General features: G+C 36.6%; 1 protein-coding gene across 9 annotated transcripts in view; it reads right to left on the reverse strand.

Annotated features, from left to right (window-relative positions):
* UTRN (utrophin) overlaps nucleotides 1-13,970 on the reverse strand; it is a 446,059-nt gene that overhangs the window by 221,835 nt on the left and 210,254 nt on the right. The window lies entirely within an intron of this gene.

The following is a 13,970-nucleotide window of genomic DNA, read 5'->3' on the forward strand; positions in this document are numbered from 1 at the left end:
ATAGTGTGATTCCATTTATATGAAATACCACCAAAAGAGGTGAATACATAGAGAGGAGTAGCTGCTGAGTAGGACTGTGAGGTACAGGCAATGGGAAATGACTGCTAATTAATGGTGGGTTCCTTTTTGGGGCAATAAAACGTTCTGAAATTAAGAGTGTAGTGACGTTTGCACAACACGGTAAATATACTAAAAACCACTTATATGTACATTTTTCAAAGGGTAATTTCATGGTATATGAACTATATCACAATTTTAAAATCATCACCTATAATACGATCTCATTTATACATATTTTCTATCTGTCCACTCTTCCACCCATTCATCGCCATCCATCCGTTCTTCTATTTGATACATAGAGGGAGAAATGTCTCAAACATTAACTTAATATTAAAATAGTTATTTCCAGGTGCTGGGATTTAAGGTGGTATACTCTCCTATTTATACTTTTGAATTTATGGTGAATAGGTATCTTTTTTACACATCAATAAACATATTCTTTAAAAAATGGATAAAAAATTTAAACAGATATATCATCAGAAAAGATATATGGATGGCAAATAAGCATAGAAAAAGATGCTCAGCATCATTAGTCATCAGAGAAACATAAATTCAAACCACAATGAGATATCCCTACATATTAAAAACGCTTTAGGAAAAATGACTATACCAAGAGTTTGTGAGAATATAGAGTAACTGCAACTCTCATACATTGCAAAGAGGAGTGGAAAATAGTACAGGCATTTTAAAAAACAGTTTAGCATTTTCTTTTATAAAGTCTATAATGCATTTAAGATACAATTCAGCAATCGTTCTCCTAAGTATTTACCCGAGAGAAATGAAAACATATGTCCAAACAAAACCCATATGCAAATGTTTGTAGCAGCTTTATTCATAATGGCCCCAAACCTGCAATAACCCAAATGTCACCAACTGGTAAACAGATAAATTGTAGGATATGCATATAATGAAATACTACTGAGCCATAGAAATAAGCAAACTACTAATAGATAAAACAACATGATGGACTCTCAAATGCATTCTGCTAAGTCAAAGAAGCCACACACAAAAACTACATACTATGATTCCATTTGTATGACATTCTGGAATGTCGGCAACTTCATCTCTGCTTGTATTTACTTAGTAAAAACCTCCAGGAGTGCTTGGCTGCCTACAGAATAAATTCGCATTGTTGAACTGAAACTCAGTGCCCTCCATAACCTATCACTAATTTACGTTTCCAGCTTTATTCCCAAGTTTTCTCTAATACTCTGTTCAGGTCAAAGTGGAATGCTCCACTTTATCTAGAAGAGATGTCCTCCACAAAACTCAGTTTGTAAATCCAGAAAGAAACAGATACAAGAAACATGAAAACAAGAGATCCAATACAGGGAGAAGCAAACAGGCTCCCATGCTAATGGTGCAGGATCTCAGAAAAGAGGGTGATGAATCCAAACTGGATCGGATGGGGGCTGTCATCACCATTCCAACAACCACTTTCTTTTTTTAACTTGTCAAAATTAACAAAGGATATATCTTAACAAAACAAAACAAACAAACAAACAAAAAAAAACCAAAATAGGACCAAAAAGAAAGAAAAGAAAACATAAGATTCAGGATATAGGGATTCTGGACTAGGAGGAAAGCAAAGAAAACCCCCAGGATGATGGTCGTGCGGCAGATCTAGAAAGCACATCTCCAAGGAAAAACATTAGAAGTGACAGACTGCTTAATGTGATTGACTTTGTGGGAAATTGTACTGTCAGGTCATTGGAAAATGCGGAAAGAATTAGCAATAGGTGCAAAGACAACTAGCTTATAAAAACAAGGCAGTTATTAATTTCAGGTGAAACAAACAGAGAAGAAGCAAAATGATAGTAAACTATAATGCCTCGCTGTCAATAATGTTTAGACAGTCACAATAACGTCGACGCTAGATATCTGCTTATCTAAAAGTTCAGTGATGAGATGGTGTAGCCACCGTAGAAAACAACATGGCGGTTCCTCAAAAAATTAAAAATAAAGTTAACATATGATCCAGCAATTCCACGTCCAAGTATATACCCCCAAAGAATTGAAAGCAGGGTCTCAAAGAGATATTTGTACCCCATGTTCATAGCAGCACTACTCACAATAGCTAAAATGATGGATGGATAGTAAGCAAAATGTTATGTACAACAGAATATTATTCAGCCTTAAAAAGGAAGCAGATTCTGACATGTGCTACCACACAGATGAACCTTATGCTAAGTGAAATATGCCAGTCACAAAAGACAAATACTGTACGATTCCACTTACACGACGTACTAAGAGTAGACAAATACATTGAGTCAGTAAGCAGAGTGGTGGTTGCCGGGGCAAGGGGGGATATTGGAAGTTAAGTGTTTAATGGGCAAATGGTTTCACTCTACGGGATGAAAAGAATTATGAGGATGCATGGCCGTAATGATTGCACAATAATGTGAATGCATTTTATACCACTGAACAGTATAACCAAAAACAGTTAAGATAGTAAATTTTATGCTATGTGTATTTTACCACAATTTTAAAAAGTGGAAAAGAAAAAATCAGTAATGAGGAGGGGAAGAGAATGGTGGCATAAGAACGTTGTATCCTATGTATTTGCTAGAATATGATGTTAACAGACAATGTCTAAAATGGATGAATTAGAAGACAATGATATATTCGTTTTATTTAAAATATAAAAATATAAATGACAGAAAGAGAAGCGAAAAGAAGAGAAAGTAACCGCCCCTACAGAAGGGGAGTGTGGTGAGCAGTGAATTGTCATGTTTTTTGTTATAAATCTTTCTGTACTTTTTTTTTTACAAAAATATTTTTTAATCTCGCTAAGAAATTATCATCGATAACACTTTTAGAGAACAATATAACTGCAAAGCTTCATTATTTATTAAAATTTAGTTTAACATATTGTGACACAGTATTCTAGTTCAAACTTCAGGATTCAATTGATTTTTAAATGATTGTACTGATTATGAGCTGAAAAATAGACTTCGCAAGGCAGAATATTTTTTTCTAATTTATTTATTTTAATTAGTTTCAAGTACACAGTACATTGGTTAGACATTTATATAGTTTATAAAACGATCCCCCCAATTGCTCCTTCTTTCCTCTGCTTTTCCACGTAGCCAATATATCAATGCTAACTGCATTCCCGATGCCGTGCTCCCCATCCCTGTGACTTTTTAATTTTTTTTTGTAATCAAATGCATATGTTTCTTTAATTTTTAAACTTTGGAAGCTACCCACCAGAATTTGGATGGTTGGCGGTGGTGTTTTATCTTCCACCTAACCCTGCCCATATTTACAATTATTAAAACATCAACAGGAAAAAAAAGTTAGAAATAGCCAAATAAAGGCTATGCCAAAAAGATCCTAGATAGCAAAAAACTAAAGGAGTACTCACGTGCAATTACTCCACTCTCGAGAGATGATTTTTAAAAAACTCATAAAATTTAGTCATTATAAATTTAGTAAAGGCAAACACTTTCATTTTATATAAGCAGTATCCTTTCTTTTTGAGAATATTTATATGCACATGATAAGTTATATGGCAAATAGATAATCTAAAAAATAGCTCATTATAGATTAGTTGTATTAAACCCTAAGAAGGCCCAGACTAGAGCAAAGAATGCAAATGTCTGAGAACCCTAGTGGGTGAAGTCAGAGGATTCCCTACACATGAGAAACATTTACATGTCAAACAAGCACAAAGGACCAGGCTAGCAGGGGAGGTGAAAAACCTAACATGATGGTTCAAAGCAAAAGAGAGCTAAGAAGATCGTGAGCACTTGGCCTTAAACAGTATTGAGTCCCTGGGGCCAGAAAACACCAGCAACACACTCGTGACCAGTGAAACACTCCGAATCCAGAAACTAAGGCATTTGTTGTAAAAGTGTCAAATTATGAACCGGTCATCGATGGGAAAGAGATTACGCATTAAAATATATTCGCTTTGCAGGAAACTTTCGAAAAACAACTGTTAGACAATGTAAGAGCACTCTGCTTTGTTGGTTATGAAAGACAAAGACTAAGCGTTTGGGAGCAAGGCAGAAAAGCCACCAGCACTGGCTGGCGGCGAGAGCCTGGGCAGCTGCCTGCCTCTGCAAGCATCATTCCTCATCCCTGAACTCATTTGGCATCCAAGGTCCTCCAAGGCCTGATTCTTGGTTACCTCCCCAAGAGTCATCTCATCACTCCAAGTCTCGTGCTTTATTTATCTACAAAAATGAATCAATTACTAATCCTCAAAGTCATCACTGCCTCTGTCACATCCAGAGCTTGACTTTTTACTCTTTTTTACCTTAGATACCCTTCCTCTTCCCTCCCCACAATAACCTTCTCTTTCCCACCACATTAATTTTTACTTGCCCTCCAAAATTCAGTGCAGACACCTCCCAAACCTCTGGTGCCTCATCCTACAGCACCCTGTGATCTATGGCTATGAGCATGCCATTGCTGCTGTAATAAAATACTACAAACAGTGGCTTACAGAAGTTTCTTATCTCACAATTGCCTGGGTTTGTTTCTGAGAGGGGTCTCACTGGACTTAAAATCAAATGGTCTGCAGGCAGGACTGTGTTTCTTTGTAGAGGCTCTAGAGGTGAATCCATTTCCTGGCCATGTATAGCTTCTAGAGGTCATCCACATTAGTTGGCTTGTAGTCCCTTTCCATATTCAAAGGCAGAAGTAGGTGTTGAGTCCTCATGCCACATCTCTCTGATCCAATCTTCTGCTTTCCTCCTCCACTTTTAAGGACCCATTAATGGAATTGGGTCCTAATGATCCAAGATAGTCTCCCCATCTTTGCGTGCCATTATTCTGCTTATCTCATTATACTGTACCTCCAATCATGATTGAAAGTAACTTTTCTTGTCTGTTTAAAGCTTCGGAATCATCAGTGTACCTGGTCCCCACCAAGGCATACACACAAGAGCAACTCAACAAGTATTTATTAAATAAATTAATACAAAAGTAGGAATGACAGCTGGCTTCCAGTAATATTTTAAGGAGAAAACAAGGTATACATACATAAGTGTATCAAGGCATAGTAAACACTCAATGAATATAATTTCCCCTAACCTTATATATGAATTTGATTAAATGCTGGGAAATTAGTTTTTCAAAAAATTAATTATTTATAGCATACAAATGTGCAACTGAAAAATACATGTCCTGGGGAATTTTTTAAATTCACATATATCTGGAGTCAGATTTTTTTACCATGAAGGTAATCAACCAGTAAAAATTATGAACATACTGAAAATTAGACTCTAGTTACAGTGGTACTAATTATCTTCATATTATTATAATAAATCCATATTTAAAATTTTTATAATCATAGTCTATATTAATTTATAGCTTGAGTTTTGAAATTAATATAATTTCATATGAAATTGCTAATAGAATATAGCTCCTCAAAGGTATCAGTTCTCTCATTTTAGTCTTTTTAAAAATTAGATCCAATGCTAGAGTATGGTACACCAGACACTAGAAGAATCTTTTATACATTTTCAAGGAATTTCCCATTATGTATCATACTACCATAAGGCCAAAGATAATTGCTAAAATGAGAGGTTCAGGAATGTGTGTGCACACTTTATTACACAGCCTAATAAATCACCATCAATGCCACTGGTGCACGGCTGTCAGAAGAAAACAAACTAATTCTACCACCTCTGCCATTTACTAGTTCTATGGCTTGAGGTATATCACTTCAAATCTCTATGGTTTTTTTCACCCTTAAAATAAGTGACTGTGACTGGATGAGTAAAGGACCCACTTTAGAATCTTCAAGAGTCATTTTAAAGCTACATAATTCATCACATCACATAGATTATAAAACCTGCCAAAAGAGTTCCTCCATTCTCACCCCCATCCCTAGCTTCAAATTCCTCGTAAGAATCACTGCATGTCAATAAAATGTGACCGATGGGAATGGATGAGTGGTGTGCAGACAGCAAAAAGGTTGAGAAGTACTAACATGGAAGTTTCCTAAGATCACACCAAGCACCGAACTTACATTAGTCTACCATTCTCAATGCAGAGTTTCTATCTGGCAGGTCTGGTAGCTACATCTCAAGGAAGATCAGAACAGAACTAGAGGAAGTTCTGAGAAATGCGACAAGAGCATATAGGGGAAGAAGCACTATTACAGAAAAAAAGTATTTTAAGTTTGGAAAATTGTGGCTGCTAGACAAAGGTGGAGAAGTTTTGTAAAAAAAAAAATCTTTTCAACCTAAAATTCATAAAGAATAAGGACAGGCTGAAAACCTAAAAGATATAACACTTGAAGTTACAGGATAACTTTAGCAGAAACAAGAATTTTTACTTCAAAAATAAGTAACAAACAATAGATTCTTTAGTACAAGAAATGGTGCAGAATAAAAACATAAACAGCTTCTCATAAAAGATTAAAGGAATTCATGTGTGACAGATTTATAGCAGTTTACATTAAAGGAAACTGGGATTTTTAAAATGTAAACTCAGCTTTTAAAGAGATTTGTTATTAAAGCAACTGATGTTACAAAATAGCTCATAGTGATCAATCGAATAGCTTATGGTTATTTTGTAGCATAACAAAATGTGGCCACCCACATAACTGACTTTTTTAAATGTTATTTTTGAGATGTTAAATAATACTTGATATTTTATGCTACAAGAAATATCATTTAATCAAGTGTGCATGTGCTTATAATTGGTCAAAAGAGTGTTTGAACATACATAGATCATTCTTAGACGTTAACGGAAAAGAGCATCTTAGGAAACCCACAGATAAGTGTTGCTATATTTGAGTATACTTAAAAGGTGACCTTTACAGTTACATGAGATTTAAATATATTTATCTTTTTTAGAGCAGGAAAATAGTAGCATCGGTAGTTTGAGTGGCATGTAGAAAACCTGAAATGAAACATTCTTTGAGCTTTTCAAAGGATACCTTCACAAAGTAATTTTGTTCTTTGCTAAATAAAATAACATTTAGTAGAAAACTATATTAAAACATTCTTTGGGGAACTGCAGTTGACTTACTGATTAGTCACTGCAGATATCACCAATGATCTGTGTATGGTCTTTTGGTGACTAATCATTGGTACACTGAGGGTCATCATCAAGTACTTAAAAATTCACTCCATGGAATTTAAGGAGATTGCTCTAAGCTGCTAATTCCACACCACCAAGGAAGCTCAAGAGAGAGCCTCCACCCTTACACCTACCTCATGATGCCTGCCTACGACCTTGTGTAACCCAAATGAACAGCTCTCCCTGCAGCTGTCACTGCAAGTAAATATTCAAGACCACAGAGCTATTCCCATGGGAGGATTTATCTCGCCTATCCTTCTCTCTTTTAGCTGAGTCACTACCAGACATTTGGTCTTCTAGCCAACCAGTATTAGACTGTAACTCTGTACCTTCTCCAATCTGCCCCAATCCACCCTCAAAAACTCTTCTTCTGCTATGTCTAGAACTCTATTCTATGATTGGCAGACTCCACGGAGCAATTCCTTCACCTTGTCTTAAGTGAAATTAGCTTCCCTGGGTCATCGATTCCCCTGAAAACTTATAATAAAGTTTTTCTCCCTTTTTCTCTCAGACCCTATATTCCTCAGGGTGAGGAGCTGGAATGAGAGTTTTCCTCCTGGCTTACTACTGCTACTTCCAGGCCATTGTTGTCTCATCTTCCAGGCAAAATCCCATTCTTTCAAAGCAAAAGGCATTTATCCATTATGTTCATATCCTGACCTTCAGGTCCATGGTCACGGTATACGGTTATAAAGTTTGCTCACTGCCTCATCAGGTAAGTGGTGCCTGAAAGCCAACTCAAGATCTGCTTGCCAAACTCCAGGCTCTAGGAAAGGGCTGTACCACGCTGGGAAAAGAACATCTCAGACACCATTATGGACTAGAGGTAATCCCGGTCTCCATCCCTCCCAAATACCTTCCTCTCCCCTGCCCCTTTTCGCTCTCTCTTTCATCTGCATTCTTTTTACTTGCCTCTGAGTAGATGAACACTGCTGAAGAACACTACAATAAGTCTATCTTCCCTGTACATTTATTATTATAAACTCACTGCCCAGAGATACTGGAAAGTCCCCCTGGGAAGCTCTCTGTCATACCAGCCAGGATTCTAATTTTATATCTGATCCTCTTTCTTTAATCTCTCTCAGTCCCACCTCCAACCTCACTGACAGCGAGCCTCATGGGTCATAACGAAAGCAGAAGTCACTGCATAGGAATCGCTAAGGCTCCAATCCACACATCTGTACTCATCTCCTCATTGTCCTCCCTGTCACAATGGAAAACGCATCCCAACTCCTACCAAACTCAGTTCTCCGGATCTTACCTTGTCTACTCGAGAACTTTCTTTCCTCTTACTTTGTCTTCTCTGTCTTCAACCGTCAGTCTCTCCTCTACTAGATCTACTAAAGCATTCCCATGATCATAAAAACATACTTTACCATGCCCCACTTTAAATAAAAATTAATCACTTCTCTTTACTCTTCAACCCCCTCCAGGTATGACCCAATCTCTCTGTCCCTCTTCAAAACAAACCTCTCTAATGTCCTTCCCACAAATTGTTGCTACTTACTCACCTTCATCTCATTCTCTAGCTTGTAACCCCATCACTCCCTTGAAACTGCTCTTCAAAATCACCAGTCTTTGCCAAACTGTGGAATTCCATGAATGATGATCTGTATCATTTTTGCTGATTTCTCAGACTAATTTAACACAGTGGATCATTCCCTCTTAGAAATATTCCCCTCTCTCCAATACCTCTTAGAAATATTTTTTTCCCTCCACTTTTAAAAATCACAAATCCTAAATTTTCCTTCTACTTCACTGGAAATTTTTTCTCAGTAAGTTTTGCTCCCTCTTTTTTTTTTTTCCTCCATCACTAAACCTGAGGCTCTATGGACTCAATCAAGTGTCCTCTTCTCCATCGTTACTCTTTTCCTAGTGATCTCAACCAATGCCACAGATTAAACCTCCCAATGTAAATGATGAAAACTCCCTAATGCATATCTCAGGCTGAGAATATCTGAGTTCCAGATTCATGTATCCAATTGCCTATTTGACCTATATATTTAGATATCCAGTAGGCATCTCAAATCAACATGTCAAAATCCAATTCTTGATTTTTCTCCCCTAGAAATTCCCACAGCCTTTCCCAACAAATGGTACCCACCCACTCATCCTCTAACAAAGTGCCATCTTTGACTGTTTCTGCTCCCTCAGACCACTTACCTAACCCATCAAAACATCTTTTCTACTTCCAAAGTGCATCTCAAAGCCATCATCTCCTCACCACTGCCGGCACACAATGGCACAAGGTACCACTGTCTGGCACCTGAACCACAACAATCACTTCTGTACTTGTCTTCCCAATTATTCTCTTATATCCCTACAGTCTATTCTCCACATGAGATTCAGAGGGATTACATTTAATATTATAAATTAGACAGCATCACTCTTTTGTTTCATAATTCCAAGAGCTTCCCATTATACATATAATATCCAAACTCCTTCCCATGTCATGAAGTTCAGCATGAACTGGCCATTGCCTCCCTCTTCTAACCCATTTTAAACCCCTTTATTCATTATATTTCAAACACGTTCTATGCTCTTCCCTGCCTCGTGACTTTTACATTTGCCATTCACTCTAGAAATTTTTTCAGATGGTTTCCCTTAACCTGAATAGCTCAAACGCCTTCTAAATTATGCTTTACAAATAAGTCCCCCTCTAATATAGCACCTCCTTCATTTCCTTTTCCTCCAAAATAATCACCCATAATTATGTAATATTTTTTTATTTACTACCTGGCCTTCCCTACGAAAGGTAAAATTTCTGGGGGTCGGCACGGGGCATTGTTTATGGTTGAATCTTCAGAGCTGATTACAGAGCTTGACAAACAGGAGGCTAAATACACATTTAATAAATTAACTAATTAAAGGGAAAAGGAACAAATGAAAGCAAAGACTACAAGCACCAGTCTTCTAGTTCATTATGGAATTAAATGTACTCAGAAAATATCTGTATACTTGAGGTTGATATTTATGAAATGAAAACATCAGCATTCTTAGGCATATACCACAAAGACATTGTTTGTAATTTTTAAAGACAATAAAATCGTGACTGAAATATTAAAATGATAGAGCAGATTTTAATTTTTATACTTTTTTTCTTTGCCAGTTTCCTTCCCAGCTCAGAAGGAAAAACTAAAAATGAAATGCTAGCAAAGAAAATAAAAGAAACAGGTTGAAAAAATAAAGGTTACTTTCAAGGAAACAAAGTCAGCTTCTGAGAGAATAAATGAAGTTGACTGACCCAAATCTCTGAGCCTCATACTGGTGTACAGGCTAGAAAGATAAAGCTACCAGGACTTTTCACGTAAGCCCATTGATTTGGGAGTGACAGGTGCTTTAGCATTCGTTTTAAGATTGCAAAGGTTGAGCCTGGTTGGTGTCAGGCCATAGGGCACAATCTCAATATGAGTATGAGTATCTTCTATCGATCACTGCTTAAAGGAACTGACCAAATATACAACTGATAAATGCTAAAGAAGAACACTTCATTTTTATTACTCTGTAAGGACAATAAACAGGTACTACTGAAAAAGTAATAACAGAAATAATGGAAGTTTCAATATAAACAACAAAATGCCTAGGAAAGCAATCAAAGGTAAATTCAAATTTCTGCAATGTAATCCATTTTGAAAATAGTCAAGGGCTTCACAAATTCAGTCTTTAGTAGACACAGTATTCATATAACCCTTCATAAAACTATGTACATTCCACATGTCCAGCTGACCATTATTAAGTTAATGAACATTAATTAGAAAGACAACATCACTGCAAAACAAGAAAATAAAGTTCCTTGACTAGATAAATCTGTATTTGTGGCTCTCACGTGACATAACTGTCTTTTTAAACACTACACCCTTTCTTTCCAGGATGGTTAGACTTCTGCTAAGGCAGAAAACACTTAAATCCAACGTGAATTCAGCACCTGTGATGATTTTACTAAATGCTGTGGTCTGAATGTTTCTGTTCTCCTCAAATTCATATTTTACAATCTGAATGCCAAATGTGATGGAGTGCAGCTTTCGGAAGATGATGAGGTCGTGAGGGCAGAGTCATGACAGAGATTAAGGCCCTTCTCAAAGATGCCTGAGCACTCTCTCACCCCTCCCTTCAGCCACGTGAGGACGCAACGAGGAGTCTGAGACCCAGAAAGGGGTCCTCACCCCACCATGCTGGCATCCGGATCTTGTACTTCAGGCTCCAGAACTGTGAGAAGTAAATTCCTGCTGTTTATAAGCCTCTCCGCCTGGGGCATTTTGCTACAACAGCCTGACCGGACTATAAGACACTAACCAAGGAAGTTGCGTATTCTAAGTTTCATCTATAGCAAGAAACATTTACAATATCTACATTGCATTCAGTAAAGCAGATAATCAATAATTTCTGTCATTAATGTAAGTAGAGGCTGTTCAAAATGACTATAGACAAACAAATGATAGTGACTCGACCTTCTGCTAATTTAACCATAGACGGTATTGTAAAACAGACTGAAGCACAATGGATTTCTAAGGAAGACAATATGACACAGCACATGATAATTTGGGGAACCTTTTGCTGAGCTCATATTATGTATGAGGAACTTCTTTACATAATCTTTGATCCTTACAATAATCCTATACATTAGATATGTTCTCTACTTTAGAACCAAGGAAAGTGAGACCCAGTGATTTAAAATAACTTGCTCAAGACTGGTAAGTCACACAGATGGTAAGCGAATAAGCTAGGATGTTAATCATGAATGCCAGATACCACAGCCAGTGCTTTCCATTCTGCCTGTATAAACCAAGAATTGCCTTAAAAGAGGCGAGGCAAAATATGGCTTCCAAAATAGATGGGCAAAGAGAAGAATACTTAGTAGTTAATGATCTATAAGATAGTCTTTATAACATAAAGTTATATTGTCTCATTTCCTTTATAATATTTCACCATAAATAACTATGTGTGTGCATATTTGTATGTATGTACGTATATATGTACGTACATACCTATTCCTATACCTATTCACATATACATACATATACTCTACATATACACAGGCACTCTAGGATTAAAATATTTCAGACACAAATCAGGGATCTACACTCCAAAAGTTACTATAAGCACATTTCAACTATCACTATCGCTATTTGCATTAAAAAAATTGTTAATTGGCATTAAGAGATGTAAGGAAAAAAAATTTCGCAGGTTAAAATAATTGGCCAAGATATGTCAATTAGTTCAAAATGCTAGAGACAGATCTATTGTAATAAGAATCCAGAACATCAGGAGTTGTGTTTCAGAATTTAAAATTTTTTATATATTAGAAAACTTCTATGAATGTATCTATATGACGTATTACCCCCAAGGAGGGTCTGAGGCAGCAAATGCATTAATATTTCTGCAGTTAGTTAGGAACAAGGCTATTCACACAAAGCAGGCTAAATAAGACTATAATAAATAGCCTCATGTCAAGTCAAAGTTTTCTGTTATCACAGCGTATTGAATTTTGGCACTGCAGATAAGGGATTGTGGACCAGTAACTGTGAATGGCCAAATTACTTGGGCCAATTTCAATTCACACAAAACATTTCCTTTGAACACTGATATTAAATGTCACACATTATGCTGCAATAACCGTATTCCATGGGTAAGTATAATAACCCTTCACCCCTCCAGACTTGGCTGCCAATAATGTATATTCAGAATACAGCTGGGAGATAAGAGATGAGCTATGGTCTGAGGCCTCTCAGAAGCCATTACAGAGAGCACAATGGCCACACACTGGAATGTGTTAATACTATTCATTACAGAGGCCCCCATATATTTAATCAGATCTGGATTCTAAACTCCAATAAAATAAGAACCAGTAAATGGAATCGTAAACAGGTCCAATAGGCGGGTATACAGAGCAGTCACCAGCAATAGCTGACATTCTGATAGCAAAGAAGATAAATAAAATTATTTGTCGAGAAGGAAAGCAGCCTGACTGCACAGACAAAAAGGCTTGGATTCCGATCTCAGTTCTGCCCATATGAACTGTGTGATGGTGGCTATTGCTTAACTTCTCTCTGCTTCAGTTTATTCATTGACATACGATGGATGAAGGTGCTGCCTGTTTCCTATGGTTGTTGTGAGGATTAAATGAAGTAATATATGTGAAGAGCTTAGCACAGTATCTGACAATGAGAAGATACACAATAAAATTTATACACTAAAAAGAAAGTGCAAAATCTCACAAAGCACAGCAGCCTGAATAAATTTACTACCAATTCTTCAGAACTCAGAGCATGATCATAATTTAGTAGAGAAAAATATCATCTTGTTTTATGCTATGTGACTTCGAACATGTCATTAAACTTCTCTGAGCCTGAGAGCATTAGATTAGACCATGCACTCTTAAGTGAGGTGATAAGTGTTTCTCAGGCAGGCAAGGTGGGGAGGGGAGTGGCCAAAAACTTACTCTTATGTATAAAGTACAGCTATAAAGTACAGAAACAGATACACAGTATACCCATGGTATTGAAATTTCATGAAGGCGAGGATCTAAAAAGGTTTCTTAGGGGAGATAATGTTTAAAAACAAGGTTGAGAAATATTGGTTTAAATGAACCATAAAGTTGCATACAGCTCTTAAAGTTTAATTCTATCTTCACAACAATAATGCCAAGAAATCGAAAAATGTTGAATGAGTTTACATACTTTGTTTAAAAAGGGAAAGATTTTTATATTCTAGAAAAAGCTCTAATTAAAACAGTTAAAAACTGTAAATATCATTGTGTTTAAAAGAGAAAATTCTCTCAATATGTAGAAATCCCAGTTGTCACTCATGAAGGGAGCTGCAGTTTTGTTGTATTTTCCCTGCTTCACAGATAACGGCATACCTCAATCACG

Source organism: Pteropus medius, unplaced genomic scaffold, assembly GCF_902729225.1.
Source record: "Pteropus medius unplaced genomic scaffold, Ma_sr-lr_union100, whole genome shotgun sequence".
Taxonomy (NCBI): domain Eukaryota; kingdom Metazoa; phylum Chordata; class Mammalia; order Chiroptera; family Pteropodidae; genus Pteropus; species Pteropus medius.